Source organism: Chiloscyllium punctatum, chromosome 42, assembly GCF_047496795.1.
Source record: "Chiloscyllium punctatum isolate Juve2018m chromosome 42, sChiPun1.3, whole genome shotgun sequence".
Lineage (NCBI taxonomy): Eukaryota > Metazoa > Chordata > Chondrichthyes > Orectolobiformes > Hemiscylliidae > Chiloscyllium > Chiloscyllium punctatum.
This window is the reverse complement of record NC_092780.1, coordinates 26,788,541-26,806,536: the sequence shown is the minus strand read 5'-3', so window position 1 is coordinate 26,806,536 and position 17,996 is coordinate 26,788,541. Positions and strand designations below refer to the sequence as shown.

Sequence of the window (17,996 nt, the reverse complement as noted above, 5' to 3'; positions counted from 1 at the left end):
ATTCTGATGTTCTGCAACAATACACAAGTTGTAAAAAAAATGATGCCAACTCAACTATTCCTTGACTAAATTGGCCATTTACAATTTGAGAACAGGAATACAAAGAAGGATTCAACTCCTCTCAACCCGATGTTCCACATCTGATTAAACAAGTTGCTCCCTAAAAATACTGACTTACAATAATAAACAGGGAACTAAAAAAATCTCCTTTAAAAATACATAGGAGCTCTTCTGGCATACAAAAGTTTCTAATTCTACATTAAGCATGGGATTATATACAGTGTCCAAGGAATTATAGTTTGCCTCTTGATTTAAAATATAAATCCCTAATAAAGCATAATCAAAATCCAATGAATTGGGTAAATTATTTAGTACAAGAATTGCCAATTTCTTGTACTCTACAGCAGTAGATGATTTTTTTTGGTGTTTGACCGAACAGTCTGGAGAAATTGACTATGTGGTCATGAACACAGCAACAAATTTTCCAGGCATATAGAAAATATGCTTTTGCCAAATTTAAGCTAACAAAATTAGAGGTACAAATTTATTGCATTTTTGCAAACTTTAACCCTGAAGTTAACAACTTGCTAGGGATTGGCTCGTGCTATTCATGCATAGCTCATTCTGCTGAGACTGGCATGTCTTGGATTTCAAAATTGATTTCCAGTAACCACCACCATAATCTCTGCCATTATATGTAGCTTTTCTGCATTGAACCAGCTGGACAATTTGGCTCCACTGCATCTATATAAAGATTAATGCATTTTAATCCATGCTGGAAAACTAAAACTTCAAATACTTGCAAGAAATGTAGTAACACTAAATTCCATTAAAACTACTATGCAAGGAGTATGAAAAACAAGATTATAAATACGTTTGTGCACATTAATGCAATGCAACGAATGCAAGACAAATGTGTTCAAGTTTTCAGAAACTTTCCCTTAATTCTATCATAACCACTGCATGGTTTGGGCAATGGGGAGATTAGAAAGGGAGAGAATTACAATAGGAAGTCCAGTTGCTCAACAGCTTTTGATTTACTTTACATTGCAGTCTCCTCTCTCATGTTGTACATTTGAAAACACACTGCTGAAAGAAACCTGGTAAACATTTCCTCTTATCTGAAACCAGGGTTAGGATGGCATTCTAGCTAGATGCACATTATTAGATCACCTTCCTTATTAATCTAGAAAACCAAAGCCAAATTGGAACTGTATTAACTGAAATGCATTTTGTGCTCATCAGCACATACTCAAGATTCAACAAACTGCAATATTGGCCTGTCTTCGAAGAATTTAAACCTAACCAAAAATGGAGATGATTTGACATGTTCCTCAACCTTTGGAGATGTACTGAGCTATTTTTAGTCTAGGTTCAAAAGAGCAAAAACATGAAGAATTTAAGTATTAGTACTTTGAAACTAAAGACAAACAAGAATTGATATCCAGTTTAGAAAACTAGTTAGCAAGCAGCTAATCTGCATTAAGTTATGATGGGCCAGTGGTTGAAATAGCTGGTAGAGTAATTACTGTTTATTCTGTCAGACATTATTTCCACATGCCAGTCTCAAATGAAATGCAAACACTCACTTCAGATTTGGCAAGCATTTGGCTCTCAAAAGGTTGCTTAAATTAACATTTACCGAAATTTTCCAAAAAGGCTTAATATTAACATTTTGTTAAATGCACATTTTAACTTTGCTAGGCTGTAGATTATAGAAGTCCTGCAGCATTTTGCCCACATGTGAACTCATGCTACAACTGTACCTAATTCTGTTGAAGTGTAAATCAATGATACTTTAGAGCAGAATTGTTTTTTATAAGCCTATCCATCCCTGCAGTTTACTCACATCATCTTCTGTAAAAAAAAACCAACAGGATCACAGGAGCTAGAGTAACCATTCTGCCCACTGAACCCATTCAATTCAATTAGATCACGGCTGTTCATCTAAATGCCATTTTCCCCATGCTATTCCCATATTCCTGGTAGTCATTCATATCCAAAAATTGTTTACTTCTGGCTTGAACATTCTCCATATCTGGAGCTTCCACAGCCCTGAGGTACAGAATTCTAAACATTCAATGACCTTAAAAGCTGTGGTCCTCTCTCATCTCAGTCCTAAATGACTTTCCCCTCTATACCAAGATTATATCTAGTGCTTCTAGACTTGTCCACCCTGCAAGAATTTTTGAAGTTTCAATGCAATTATCCTTTTTATTTAAACGCTAGACGACATACCCAGCGTGTCAAGTCAATCCCACCATATGAGGGATTATTATGGTGAACCTGTTGCATGCCATGGAAAATGCATTCTTAGATAACAGACCAAAAGCTTGCTGCACCTGCATGCTAACTTCCAGTGAATTGAACAAGGACAAAGGTACCTTGGGAGATAAATATTTTCCACACTCACCATTTAATAAATGTGGTCCGTTTTATTTGACAAGGGAATGCTTAGCTTCTATCTGCTATTTTCATTCATTTAGTTGCTTGAAGACTCCACATTTTCACTAGTTTTCAAGTATTAAGTTTGGAATTATTATAATTGGATTTTGGATAATCCAAAATGGAGGATGGGAAAAATTGGGGCTGCAAGAGCTGCACCTTTGAGATATTTTCAATGTTAGAGTGGATTTACTTGAATTCCAGGAATAGTAATTACTGCTTTATAAGAAGTTGCCTTGGTTTGGAACTTTTATATGGGCATGAGACTAGGAAGGGTTCAGAGAGATATGGTCCAAATGCTGGCAAATGGGACTAGATTTGTACAGGATATCCAGTTGGATCAGATGAGATGATCCGAAGGCTGCTTCCGTACTGTACATCTATGACTTTATGGTCCTTGATATTAAATCATTTACATAGATCGCAGACAGCTGTGGCCCCACTTCTCCTTGCAGCACATTACTGATAAGAATCACCATTCTGAGAAGTCTCTCATTATCCCTACTATTTTCTGCTGGTTACTCAATTATCAATCCATAATAGGAAACAGCCCACAAACGTGCACTGTGTTGCACTGCAATTCCAGAGTGCAATGGTCATCACATTTGTTTAGTACACAAAAGATCCCCTATTCCAAAGGGAGGCAAAATTGGGGCTTTTTTCTCCTCTGGAGAATTGGAGGCTGAGGGATGGCCTTAGAGGTTTATAAAATCATGAGGGGCATGGATTGGATGAATAGCCAAGGTCTTCTCCCTAGAGTGGGAGAAGTCCAAAACTAGACAGCTAGTTCAAGGAGAGAGGAAATGTTTAAAAGGGATCCAAGGGACAACCTTTTCCATGCACAAGGTGGTGCACGTATAGAATGAGCTGGCAGAGGAAGTGGGAGGCTGGTACAATTACAGCATTTAAAAAGGATCTGGATGGGTACATGAATGGGAGGTGTTTAAGAGGGACATAGGCCAAACAATCTAACATTATTAGCCTCCTGTGCACAACATTAAAAGCCTTGAGATCCACCACCGATTCTCCATCTCTGCTACAAGTAATATCCTCAAAGCTCCCAAAATAGGTATATCAAATATATAAACCCATACTAATTTAAATTCTAATGATTAGCAGTTATGTACAACATCTACTAATAGTCGTATAATTTTGTACGATCTCTTCCCCCTCTCAAATAGTGGAATTACATTTGCTACTTTCCCATCAGCAAGAATCTATACAATTAAAAGATAACCAGCAATGCAACCAGCATTTCCATTTGCATTCCCTTGCTTTCATTATTGGATTGCAAAACTTGCCAAAATCATGTATCTTTCCAATTAACATTTTCACAAATCTTTAACCAAATGTCCAGACTCAGGCAACTTCAGTGGCAGCAGGGATAGGGCCCTTGTGTTAATTGCTTTTTTCTTGTCCTTTACCAAATCTGTCTCAGTCTCATTGTGCCTTCAGCGTCTATCATTTGGTCTGGTCTAGGTCCAGAATTACAAATAAATCTCACCCTTATCATGAGGAAGGTAAAGCACTCATTAAATGATTTAGACCATCAAAATTAATAGTATAACAGAAGTACAAAAACTATTTAGCTTTCTGTCTAAAACAATCCAGGAATCAGGGTAAAAATCTCAGCACAGTGCAGAAAGAGCTGACATGGCCCATTATGCCCTGCCCCCCATAACCCTACACATTGAATGTGTATTTAAATAGAAACAAAGCCCTTTTCAAAACTGCAGGAAGATTCACCCATATCTGAATTGCTCACCGATTAAGTTTTTCCTCATCTTGCGTGGGCTGATTTTGTGCAACAAATAAATTGCAAACAAGAGGGCACAGTTTAAGAGTAGAAACAATTCCACCACACCCACTCAGATTTTGAAGCCCATCAAATCTACTGTTTAATATTGTCCAAGGAAAAACAGACCCAACTTGAAGTTATGTCTCATTACTGATCTATCATGTTCCTAGAATAATTCTCAAACCCACTTCTACAATGCATTCCCACTGTCCAGAACTGTACAAAGTATGCGAGCTGAATTCTAACCAATATCTATTAAGTTAATCATAACCAGATAGCTCTGGTACTCTACTCCTTACCCCAACTTATGAAGCCTGAAACACCATGTTTGGAACCTGCCACTATTAAGGATTTGCAAATATATATCCATGACTCTCTGCTCCTGCAAACTCTTGAATGCTACCCGTACGCCATATTGTGTCCACATGTTCAGTATCTCACACTTATCCACATTGATTTTTACATAGAAACCATGTTTCTATAAGGAGAATGAAGCATGACACGCAAATCTCTGAAGAGGAATACTCAGCTAATGGAAAGGTTTGTTTTTTGTTCTTCTGGTCTAAAACATAGCACCAGAAAACCTAAACAGATCCAATAAAAGGGAAAACAAACATCTAGTGATCAAGGTCAAAAAGGGACAGAGGTGTAGCACACAGCAAAATGTAGTTCAACCTGAAGCCACAAAAAAACACTTGACAACATAAGACCCAAAGTGAGCCTATTGTGGTAAACTGACAATAAGACTGCATGTTTAGAAGGTCAATTCAACGTTGCAATCCAAGCAAATCATAAAAAGTACACAGATCACTTTACATAAACACCCCTTTTCAAAAGCTGGGCTGAAACAAAAGCAATGAGGTTAGACCACTTCTAGTTGCCAGTTTGTAACAGGTCCTTCAGATTTCATAATTTTTAGCAGCCAGCCAGTTAGCTGCAGTACAAAGCCTTGTGAAAGCACTCAAAAGGTATGTGATTTCCCAGTTGGAAAGAAAGTCTGCCATCAGCAATATTCCCTCCCACAAAACAGATAGCCCATCCATGGGCAACCCCAGAGTCTATCCTTAAATGCCCCGAGAAGGAATATCAAGACCAATTTATTACCCATCTGCAATCAGTTTGACAAAATAGTACATTTTCAGTGTGAAGACAGATCAGTCTACTCTTACACTTCCTCCCAGCCTTCACGGAACCCATCAATATATCCTATTCCCAGCTTCACCTTAAATGGTTGTTATTCACTCCATATATTCCTTATAGATTCATAGAGCTCTACAACACGTAAACAGACCCTTTGGTCATTTTGAGCAAAAAGGAATTTTCTCTTAAATTCCTTACTGGATTTATTGACATTTATAACCCTCACCTAGTATCTCGTGCATTTGTAAATTATTTAAATTTACTCTAATCAAATCCTTTCATAACCTTTATCAGGGTACTCTTCAATCTTCCTTCTGGAGAAGGAAATCTAACTTGTTCAATCCTACTCAATAATTATCACTTCAGTTCTTATATAATTTGAAAATCTCTCGTACACAATCTTCAGTGTCAGATTCATACAACACAGAACAAGACCCTTCGGTCCAGTTCGTCCTCGCCGACCAGTTCCCCACACTGAAGTAGTCCCATTTGGCCCATATCCCTCTAAACCTTTCCTATCAATTTACCTGTCGAAAACATCTTAAGTGTTTTAGTTATACCAACCTCTACCACTTCATATTTTTCCTTGCAGACTTCTGTTGGACATTAAATCACCAGAAAAGCTGATATTTGTTGCTCACCCCCCCCCCCCCTCCACACACCAACTGCCTTTGGTGAGGCAATGGTGAAGATACCTTCATAAGCTGAAGTCCATTTGGTGTAGGTATACCAACAGTTGTGTTCGAGGATTTCCTTTACATAAAATAAAGTTGATGGAACTCTTCCTGTCTGGCCACAGCGTATGCACTTCTGTACTTGTGAATGCTATTGCTCTAGAATTGTGCTGGAATTGCTTATATTTTTAAAAGGAAGTGAAATTATTAGCCTTTGTCACAATTCTGATTTGGAAACATCAATACCCAATGTGCAGTCTTTCAAAAGATGCTCCCATACAGTTTTCTTACACAGAAAAAAAAACACTCCTGGATTATTTTACATTCTCACGTTTGCATTAAAAATGTTCAGTTGCAAAAAACACTGGACAGGTACTGAAGCTAAATTTGTCAGGATTCAAATATCCTATGCACTGTCAGCTTAAGTAAACTAGCTGAAAGCTACATCCTGACTGATTCAAATTTTCTAGGGCAGAGAACATAGTAAATGTTCACACAAATTTGAAACAAGTTTGAGAACATTGCACCTGGCAACAGTTACCTTTAAGATAAGAGCCCTATGGTGGTTCAGAGATGGAATACAACGTGCCATTAATAAAGTACAAGCCTTTAAAAGACACTGAAGTCTAACGTGTGCTTCTGTACATTTACCTGATGGCACATCTCATCAGAAGAACATGCCTTTGCTCCAATGATTTCTAAAATGTTGTTGGATTTTGCTTTGAGGAAGCATGATGAGACATTCAGAGTCAAAAGGTATAGTGCTGGAAAAGCACAACCTGTCAGGCAAAGAGCAGGAGAGTATGTTTCAAGCTCAAGCTCATCATCAGGAATGGTGGTGGTGGTGGAAGCGTTTTCCGAAACATTCCATAAGTTGGCATCCCAAGTCCCCAGTGTAGAAGAGACCACATTGGGAACAGACACAGTAAAATGATGTGTGCGGAGGTGCATTGGGTAGACAGGACACCAACTTGTTCTGAAACGTTCCACATCTCTGGGACATGCACTAAATAACCCCACTGTCCTGTGGCCAAACACTTCAACTTCCCCTCCCACTCCACCAAGGACATCCAAGTCCTGAGCCGCTTCCACTGCCAGATTCTAGCCACCCGACTCCTGGAGGAAAAAAGCCTCATCTGCTGCCTTGGGACACTCCAACCACTCAGCACCAATGTCGATTTCACCAGTTTCCTCACCTCCCCTCCCACAAATTATCCCAAATCCAACCCTCCCACTTGGCACCGCCCTCTTGAAGTGTTCTGTCAGTCTTCTTTCCCACCTATCCGCTCCAACTTATTACCATCACACCCCCCACCTCTATCTATTTATTGCATTCCCAGCTACCTTCCCTCAGCACCACCTCCCTTCCATTCATCTCAGCCCCCTTGAGCTCCCCTACATTCCTGATGGAGCTCATGATTGAAATGTCAACTCATGCTCTTCGAATGCTGCCTGACCGGCTGTGCTTTTCCAGCATCACACTTTGACTCTGATCTCCAGCTTCTGCAGTCCTCACTTTCTCGTAGTTGAGGAAACGTTTAGCAGAGTAACGGAAACAAGCAAACGTTGCACCGAGTGAAGCACTGCAGGGACATAGCAGAAATCCATTTCAAGTTGAAAACATCATACTCTAGCTACTGAAGCAAATCACAACAAGAAAACATGCAAAAACAGTCAGCTGCTAAGCTACCTTCAAGCTACCAATGTCTCTTGCAGTCTTTAATAGTTCAGAAACAGCACCTTTCAGCAACGTGAAAACTAGTGATCCACCTACAGATTCTCTGATCTAAAATAAACCTAACATATCTTCAAAAAGTAACAAATTTCCTTTTGCCTACCACCCCCACATCTCAACTCAAATCTCTGGTTACAGCACTCTCAATTACCCCATTTGAAAGAATTTGGAAAATGTTGCTATCTTACTCGCATTCAAAACATGCGACCAAAAATGCACTGATGATGTAGTTAATAAGTCATTTTTGCCAATAAACCCAGCAGAAATCCTTTGCATTTTGTGCTTTGAAAGTTACCACAATACAAGGTTTTTCTTGTTTGTGTTCCAGAATTGCCTGCAAGAGCACAATGTACACGAACCACAAAAAAAAAGGCCCGAAGTTAAGGAAGTGGGCAACATGTGAGCTTACCTACATTTATAAAAATCAACACTGGTTAAATAAAGTAGGCCATTTAACAGCCATTTCTTAACACACCCTGATAATGCATAATACATTTTCACACATCGACATGAAAGCCAATTACAACTCCCGCCCTTCAAACTGCAATGCCTAGTCAAACAGTTGGCTTTCCTTAGAAAATAAGCTAGAACAGGGTCAGAGTAGTACAAAATAAGTTGTGAACTTAGAACTTAGATGTATGCCCCATCAGAATTTGTATAGGTAATGAGTTCACATTTATTCATCTGAAACTCTATTTCTTCTATTTTAAAAGTAGGTCAAGCTGGAAAGTCATTGCAGGAAGAATATCCGGGACCAGGAAAAGTAATAAGAACAAGTGTTCAATTATTTCTTGAAGCTTGCCTTTAGTGCTAGTTAGAAGTTGTCAGCTGCTCAGTCTTTGCTCCCACCTAGCCAGCAGCAGCTGTGCGCAGATAGCTGACCACATCTCAATGTCTTTGAAGGTGTAACATACATCACTCCTGCAGTTCCTGCTTGATGCTTGCTTATAGTTAAAATTCTGTCTTACTTCAATACCAACACCATTCAACAATGGTGCAGCTTCATACAATCATAGACTGAATGACTCTCAGCACCACAGTAGTTACACAAAGAAATCATTTCGCCAATTACATGGACACAGGCTCCCTGAAGGGGCAACTCATCTGGCTCCACTTCCCTGCCCTTACCCAGTCCTGCAAAGCTTGTCCAAATAGTTGAAAATACAGGGTATCACTGATTTCCAAAACATCTGCTTGTAGTTACAAACGAGATCCCACAGAGGTGTAATTTTAAAGACTTGACATATTAACATTTCCTGTACGCACAAATGGCAACACCCTATTCCAACTGGCATACAAGTTGACTTGTGAACAGACTCCAGGACAAAACCTATTCACAACTCAGGGACTACTTTTAACCTAATTCTCTTTGCAAGGTCTTGACTGAATTTGCTCATTCTTTTCATACATTTATTTGAAATCTCAACCAAAAGTTAAGTTTTAACATTCCACACTCAGGATAAACCAAAGATGGAAATCTGGTTAAGACGACGACACTTGCTCTAGAATGGAGTTTAAAGAATTGCTGAGATTCTAGGATTTTCCTCAAGTTTAAAAACAAATTTCTCAAAAATTCTTCAAAACCACATCAACCCAGAAAGAAGCTGGTGCTGGTTGCTTGAATGTATTTCAGGGAAACCGCCCAATTTTGACAGGGTTTTATGGCAGTTCTGTTAGAACAGTGTTTACAGGTTAGAAAAAGACAGTACAAGTTTCCTGTCTTAAATAATGAGTAGTGTGTGAAACCCAATTTCTTTGCCAGAAGCATATAGCATGCAGAACCATGCATTTTTTCCTAATTTCTAATCCAAAGGCTGTAAGTAACTTTATTTAATCCACAAATGCCACAGATCACTATTCCAAAATCATGTGCTCAAACAACACTAACAATAGCTCTATGAAGGCCTATCAAACATTCTGCTATTGAAAAGAAAGCCTATCCATCAAATTTGGAATTTTTTGCTTTTATTGAATGAAAAGTGTTTTAGGTGTGATATTAAATGCAGCATATGACAGCAGTTCATTTAATAGAAACATACGGCAAAATAAGCATTGACAGCATGAACCAACTGATTCAGAATCTCTGCTCCAATAATCCTCCCCAACAATTATGGCATATTGGACCATACATTTGGAAAAAAGTTAAATTTTACTTTCAATTTACAGCTTAAATGGAACTTGCTTCTAAATTGCCACTGATAAAATAAGCAATCAAGAGAAGTGAGATATTCAAAGCAGTCTACCAAATTAGAAATGCTTTCAGAAGACATTTCTAGTTTAAAATCATGCCTCTCAGTGGGATTTATCATTACAAGTTTCCATTTGTTCTGATTTTCTTTATCCAGTCTAACCTTGGAGGCAATAACATCCATTTCCTACAAAATGACCAACATTAACTTTGATCGGGATTTGGAGAGGTGCACAAGGAAAGGGTTGAAGTAAACCTCATCTCATTAAAACAAATTTCCATTCATTCTGTTCCTCAGGGGTTATCCAATGAGATAAAGCTAAATTTATAGATCCTATAGTTCCTAAAATGGAAAATGGTGTTTTTGTTTCCCATGTTTATTAAACGTAATATTTTGTATCAGTGTGCTGCATGAAGCACTGGGGAAACACAATATTATGCATAAACAATTATAATACTTTATTTTCTTGATCATATTACTAGTGTTCAAACAGTCAAATTTCAGAAATAAACTGTCCATTTTAGAATACAATTAATGCACATCTTCAAGTCCTCTTGCTGCATGGTGAATATATATTCCCTTTCAGCTCATACATCTGGCTCCCTTTGATCAGCCCTGGAAACTGAAACAGCCAAGTGAAACAACCAAATCGGGAAGCAAATCATTTTAAAATAAGTAAAGTTGGTGCATGTGTGGGTGAGAAAGCAAGACAAGCCACTTCTGAAAACTTGAGACAGTGGATTAATCAAAATCTTAATCTACTCAATTAAAAAAAACAAAGTTAAAGATCACACAACACCAGGTTATAGTCCAACAGGTTTGTTTGGAAGCATTAGCTTTTGGAGCACTGCTTCTTCATCAGTTAAAGTGGAAATTAACTGCTTTCTCAAAAAACTTCTACTGCTCATTAGATCTTTGACCAACAAGCTAAACAGAGATTTTGGAAGAATCCTATTCAATTCTAAGTCGACTGTTACAGTTGGCAATAGTTGATCAGGTTTGCTAGTCTTGATTATTTCAAAAGGAGAGAGATTACCATGGGAGAACAACTGATTCAATTCCATATTGGTTGAAAATGTATATCAGGTATTTAATAATACAAACAAGGTCACATGACATAACACGAGAAGATTAGTGTGCCTTCAATAACCACGGAATAATAATTATCCTATTGGTCATCCACTAGTCACTGCAATTCTGCTGGCTGCAACCACTATCTATATGCACAAAACCAAGATTACTGCAGTAGGCTCTTTTGTTTTTGTGTTGCGTAGATTCTGCACTAACCACGCATTGACAGGTTTTCTAGGTGTCAAGATTATCAAAATACAAGTGACTCACTACTGCACATGACCATGCAGGCCCCATAAGACTTGGCCTAAGAATGGAACTAATTGCATTGGCTGTTTAACTCACTATTAATTGATCTGCTTGATTCAGATTATGAGATTACCTTCAGGTGGTGATGGGAGCTCCCTTTGCACCACAATGCATAAACTTCCAAATGCAAATAAATCCACATTACATTGATGCCAAAAAGTGAAGGCGGACTGCACGTTCAATGAAGCTGATTTCAAACAAATTTAAGTCTATTTGAGCTGTGAAACACAGCAGCAGTATAACACGACATCTCTTCTAATTTGCTGGATCTCAAAACAGCATGAGCGACACTATACAAAGGATGAAGTGCTGGTGCTTCCAGAATTATCACTGGCTCCAATCTAAGAATAATCCATGCAGCATTAAATACTATCACACAAATACAAATTATAATCAATCATTCAATATTGTAAATTAAGTGAGAAGCATTTTGCAATGAAAACAACAGGAAGAAAAACTTTAGCACAGGATGCCAATACATGAAAAGGTCATTAATAGATAGTCATAATGGCAGCACTCCTCCATTGACAAAAATCAGGTGTCCTGCAACAAGATATTAAACTTGGCTAAATGAGGGATACATCCTTTGGGAATTAAAAGTACAGAATGTTCACCATCTTTTTTCAAGCCACATTTCACATGTTGTTCAACCCAGAGACTGTGATACCATCTGTACAGGAAATGAAACAGCAGGACATCCTGTTTTGTTACTCCAATTCTACAGGTGCCCTAAATATCAAGACCAACTAATCATGATTAAATGCCAATTCAGAAATCCCAGTACAATAAACAGGTCAACGTAAACAAGGAACAGAGAACATTCAAAACACCAGTTTCCTGGAAAGTTTCTCAGCTTATTAAAACTCCAACAGTACATTATAAAAATCATTTGTCAGCAACAGTGGATGGTTATAAACTGCAAAAGCTAACTACAGTAAAATTCTGAAGTTCAAGATTATGAAGTCTTGAACCAAACTATAGATCTTAGTTCATATCACATTTGGCTTCAGATCTCTCCTATAGACAGGGATTAGGATTCCAACTATCACCTCAGTTGGTAATTTTAGATGTTGCTGTTAATAAACAAGGCCAGTACACACATTTTGCATGAGCCAAATAGAGGGCACTTTGGTGCATACTGCATCAGGATTATGCTCAACTTGGATCATGCTACAAACTATTTTTCTTCTGAAAAAAAAAAATCAAGTGCCAGTAGCTGTTTACTAACTTGGGATAGAGGATCAGACTTTATCAAGAGTCAACTGTGCCCAATCATAAAGCACTCATCCAAAAATTAAAGCAAAGCAATGAGCTCATGATTTGTTTCAGGCTTTTAAGCAGCTAACCATTGTGCACACCATTACATGAAGGAACAGTAAGGGTTAAACCAAGTTGTTCTATTTGTTCAGACACACAGTCTTTAAAAGCACAATGGTGCATTTTTATTTTTAAAGAGTCCAAAAAAACCCAGCAATTTCTCCACACACTAGCAAACATTTATAAATTATTTCCATAAACAAATGAAATTGGGCCTTGTGTCATGGTTATTCATGGACACTGCAACACTTAATTGCAACCACATTTACAAACCTATTGAGTGTATCATGTATTTAACGTTCTTAAAATTATCAAGACAAGAAACAATCCTCCTCCTCCTCCCCCCCCATCCAATATCCCTGGAGATGCTAGGGACCAGGCAAAAAAAATTGAGTTTGCTTTAGCAATGTGCTCCCAGAAGGATTACTAAAGGCTGTCCAGGAAGAAAGGGACATTCTCTTCTATGGATGGCAACATTAGGCAATCCTAACTAATTAAGGAAGCCTAGACATAGGCAGCTATAGAGGTGAAAGCCCAAAGGTGGTCTAAGAGAATTAGCTGCGATTTAGAGGCATAGGCTTTATACCCACTCACATGTCTACCCAGCACTTAGTGTTGATATAAGTTGGCTGTCAAGCACCTCTATTTGATAACTATGATGCAATCAATATCTGTCATTTCAATGCAATGTGAAAGGAGAACTACAAAATACAACCCTTTGAACTGAGCCTCTTTTTTTTGTTCAGTCTAGATTAGAGTGGCGCTGAAAAAGCACAGCAGGTCAGGCAGCATCGGAGGAGCAGGAAAATTGATGTTTGGGCAAAAGCCCTTCATCAGGAATAGAGGCAGGATGCCGGCAGAGTGGAGAGAGGGTGGGGAGAAAGTAACAGAGTACAATTGGTAAACAGGGTTGGGGATGAAGGTGATAGGTCAGAGGAGGGTGGAGTGGATAGGTGGAAAGGAAATTAGGCAGGTAGCACAGGTCATGAGGGAGGTGCTGAGCTGGAAGGCTGGAGCTGGGTGAGGTGGGGGAAGGGGAAAATGAGGAAACTGGTGAAATCCACATTGATGTCCTGGGGTTGAAGTATTCAGAGGCAGATGAGGAGACGTTCTTCCTCTGGGCATCGGATGGCGAGGGAACGGCGGTGGAGGCGGCCCAGGAACTGCATGTCCTCGGCCGAATGGGAGGGGGGAGTTGAAATGTTGGGCCACAGGGCAGTGGGATTGATTGGTGCGGGTGTCCCGGAGATGTTCCCTAAAGCGCTCTGCTCGGAGGTGTCCTGTCTCCCCAATGTAGAGGGCACCGCATCAAGAGCAATGGAGGAGCAATGGATTCAATAAATGATATTGGTGGATGTGCAGGTGAAACTTTGATGGATGTGGAAGGCTCCTTTGGAGCCTTCGATGGAGATGAGGCAGGAGGTATGGGCACAGGTTTTGCAATTTCTGTGGTGGCAGGGGAGGGTGGGGGCAAAAAGAGCATGGACCTGACTAGGTAGCCATAGAGGGAACAGTCTTTGCAGAAAGCGGAAATGGGTGGGGAGGAAAATAAATCCCTGGTGGTGGGGCCCGTTTGGAAGTGATGGAAATGTTGTCGGATGATGCGGTTTATGCGAAGGTTAGTATGGTGGAAGGTGAGCACTGGGAGGTTCTGTCCTAGTTATGGTTGGAGGGGTTGGGTTTGAGGGTGGAGGGGCAGGATGTGGATGAGATGTGTTGGACGGCATCTTTAACCACACAGGAAGGGAAATTGCAATCGCTAAAGAAGGTGGCCATCTGGTGCGTTCTGTGGTGTAACTGGTCTTCCTGGGAGCAGATATAGCAGAGGAATTGGGAACATGGGATGGCATTTTATCACGAGGTAGGGTGGGAAGAGGCATAATCCAGGTAGCTGTGGGAGTCGGTAGGTTTGTAAAAAATGTCAGTGGCAAGTCGGTCATCATTAATGGAGATAGAGGTGTCCAGGAAGGGGAGGGAGGTGTCAGAGATGGTCCAGGTGAATTTAAGGTCAGGGTGGAATGTGTTGGAAGTTGATGAAGGGCTTTTGCCCAAAACGGCGATTTTCCTGCTCCTCGGATGCTGCCTGATCTGCTGTGCTTTTCCAGCACCACCACTTTTATCTAGACTCTGGTTTCCAGCATCTGCAGTCCTTGTTTTTACCTCCTTTTTTCTTCACTTCATCCGACTTGCCAGCCCACTCTAATCAGGTTTGATGTTAGCCTGCATGGCTGCCTTGCTTGGGTAAGCTTGTTGGCTTGGTCAATATTTATCCACAGTTTAAGTAGTTAACAAGCCACACTGATGATGATAGACATTTCATGAGTCAAACATCACATTAAGGGACGTCTTCAGCACTAAGCATTTCCTGATACTGACAGGTTTACAATGGAGCCAAATAACAGGAAAACATTTCACTCACCAGAGTTTGGTGGAATCAATCATGTCAGGTACATAAGTAAAATATATAGTCAAGTTTGTGACCACATCTCTCATTTTTGGCCATGATTGCAGTCATGATCTTAATTCCAGTAGCTGCAGTGTCTGAGAATATTAAAGATATATTAATGAATGCGATAGAGGATCCTAACATGAAGGTCAGGAAAGCTGAATGGCCGGTCTCTCAGCAGTCCAGAATTGCCTCAGTGTGGACCTTCAGATGTGAAATTTCAGAGCAGTCTCCCGGCCTCAAAAACCTAGGGGTAACGCAGTGTGGTCTGGAGTCAAGGCCCAGCGCGCACAACAGACTGGGAGCCAGCATGGAGCTGAATAGAAGGGCTGTTACTCTGAGCTTTTCTTGATTTTTCTAATCTTTCCCCCTAAAAATTTGTACTTCAGAATCTTTAGACCCAAGAAAGCACTAAGTGTCAACGTGTGAACTTATTACTGTACTCTTGAGTACATATGACAATAAAGCTAATTCTCATATTAAACTATAACCTACAGTTGTGAATTTTTTGCTTCCAACCCAATTAGGATCATCCATCCTTTGTAAAAGCTCCAGAAAACTCCACCATATTGTTTGCATAAATGTAGTCCAGAAAGATATTTTTGTTTTCAGTTTTGGAGTCAAATTAGTCGAAAAGCTTTCAGTGAATCCTGAAAGGCAGCAAAATCCATTTACTTCATCAGATCAAAGATAACAATGTGTCTCTGATAAAGCTTTTCTTTATTTGTCGCAACAGCTCCATCTGTAGCCTGGTATTGAACTGTTTAGAGACCATGAAGGACGTGGAATTGTGACCATGTTGAACATGCTGAATAAACGCAAGCTGCTGTGTCTAGTTTAGAAGGAATTTGGGAAAGAATATCTACAGTGAAGCTGTTACTGTATTAAAGTGTTTGCTCTTTAGTAAAAAAATCTTGTTATTCCAGTTAAAATCAATATTAACAGATGACATAATACAAAAATTCAACATGAATGAGTTAGCCAAGATGCAATATACAGCTAATTACAAATCAAAGATTGACACTATATTTTTATATTACAAATCAGAATTTGTCTCCCTCAAAAGGGATAGTTTCTTTCCCTGAAACAAATTGCATTTTGACTGCACTTCTTGATAGTCATAGGCTAAAATATATAGGAATAAAGCAAACAGACATGCATTGCATAAGGGTGTACATGCAGTATATTGTATTACCTAAGATAGCAATGCATATAACTCATCTTAAGATGCAGTTATTCAACTGGTGCTGACTGAAGCTCATGAACAGCTAAAGCAAGCTATAGACAGTGCAGGAAGAAAAAAAGGAATACCTACTTGACAGATTCACTTTCCAGCTATATTAGCATTTAAACAATAAAAAAGACTTGGCCATCAAGATTCAACTTGCATTCACTGTAGCTGCAGCAAAATTGGCTTCCACTACCATTATTGTAGGGAAATCTTCAAGTCAGACACATCCTTTTCAAACTGGTAGGGGTTGCCCTTAAATGTCTGTAATGCTCCTAAACAACAGCTATCATGAAAAAAATCTATGCACGTTCTCAATATTGGAGTGTGCCTATTATCAATTGATACACAGAAGTGCTTTTGGTCTGTTGTGCAATGTAAAAATCACCAAGTGATTGAATTTTGCTAAAATGTTAGATTTGGACAAATTCAATATCATGTCATACCAAAAATACATAATGCACATGCTACTGAATTCAATACTGTTCCTAATATCTGAAGTCCCAATTCACGCCAGGCTTGATTTCAACATTGGAATTTGTCAACCACCCATAATCAATAGGAATATCACTTGACCAGCAAGTGTCTTTCCAGGAACCATCTTCAAGATGAAGGAATGTGCTTTTGGACACAAATGATGGAGTCCACAATTTCCTGACTTTTTTGACCTTCAAACAAATCCCTTAAAATGCTTAGCTGGACCCTGAAGCAAGGTTGCAGCTTGCACAACGTCTCATCTCTGGCACTGGCTCAAATTAACATCCCCTTGACACCCAAGTGTTCTGAGACCTTGAGCTTTACATACTTACGAGGGCCTTATCTATGGCAACAGTCTCAAATTCTTTCTGAAACAGAGGAGAAGTGTAGAAGGCAGAAGTCCAACAACAAAACAGGCAGACAAGCACTCTGCACCTACTTTAAGCCTGTGCATGTTCCATTTGTGTTAGGCAAACGGCTTAAAATTTCTGCAGTTATTTTCATCCATGAGTCAGACATTAAAAGTGAGAAAGGTTTTTTTTCTGCTAACTCAACACCAGCTGACCATTTCAAACTTCCACAAAAGCTCAGGAGATATTTTCAATTAGTTAACTTCTTGGTGCATGTAGATATTAGACTGAATTTGAAGCTTCCAAATTTGTATCATTTGGGCATATGAAAAGTGACAATAGGTTATTTAATTAATTCTTGGTTTAAGTTGAAATGAACTGAGATCAAGACATTTTTGATGACATTTCTTTCTTCTAAAATTTCTATTCAATGGATCAATCACAATTCAAAAAGTATTTGCATCTTTTCTACCCTAGTAAAATCTATTTTGAGAAGAAAACCCATCTTTACAGTTTTTTTTAAGTCATATTACTACTCCATTAAAATTTTTATTGTGAAGCTGGTGAAAACTGTCTTCTTGAACCACTGGTGCATGGACACACAGTTAGCAAGGCAACTTTAAGATTTTGAAGCTGAGACATTGAAGGAACCAGCTGGATAAACGATGTAAAAGGCACATGGAAACACCTGTAAGCCACGTGCCTGACTTGAAATCAAAGTGACTGAACTGTTCCTGTTTGAATCAACGTCCAGAAAACTACTCCCAAACAGCATATACCTTCCACAGAATGTAGCTGGTCAAGACATTATATTCAG

The 17,996-nt window shown here is 39.1% G+C and overlaps 1 protein-coding gene across 2 annotated transcripts in view; it reads right to left on the bottom strand.

The window, feature by feature from the left end:
• LOC140465845 (glucocorticoid-induced transcript 1 protein-like) overlaps nucleotides 1–17,996 on the bottom strand; it is a 63,847-nt gene that overhangs the window by 22,262 nt on the left and 23,589 nt on the right. The window lies entirely within an intron of this gene.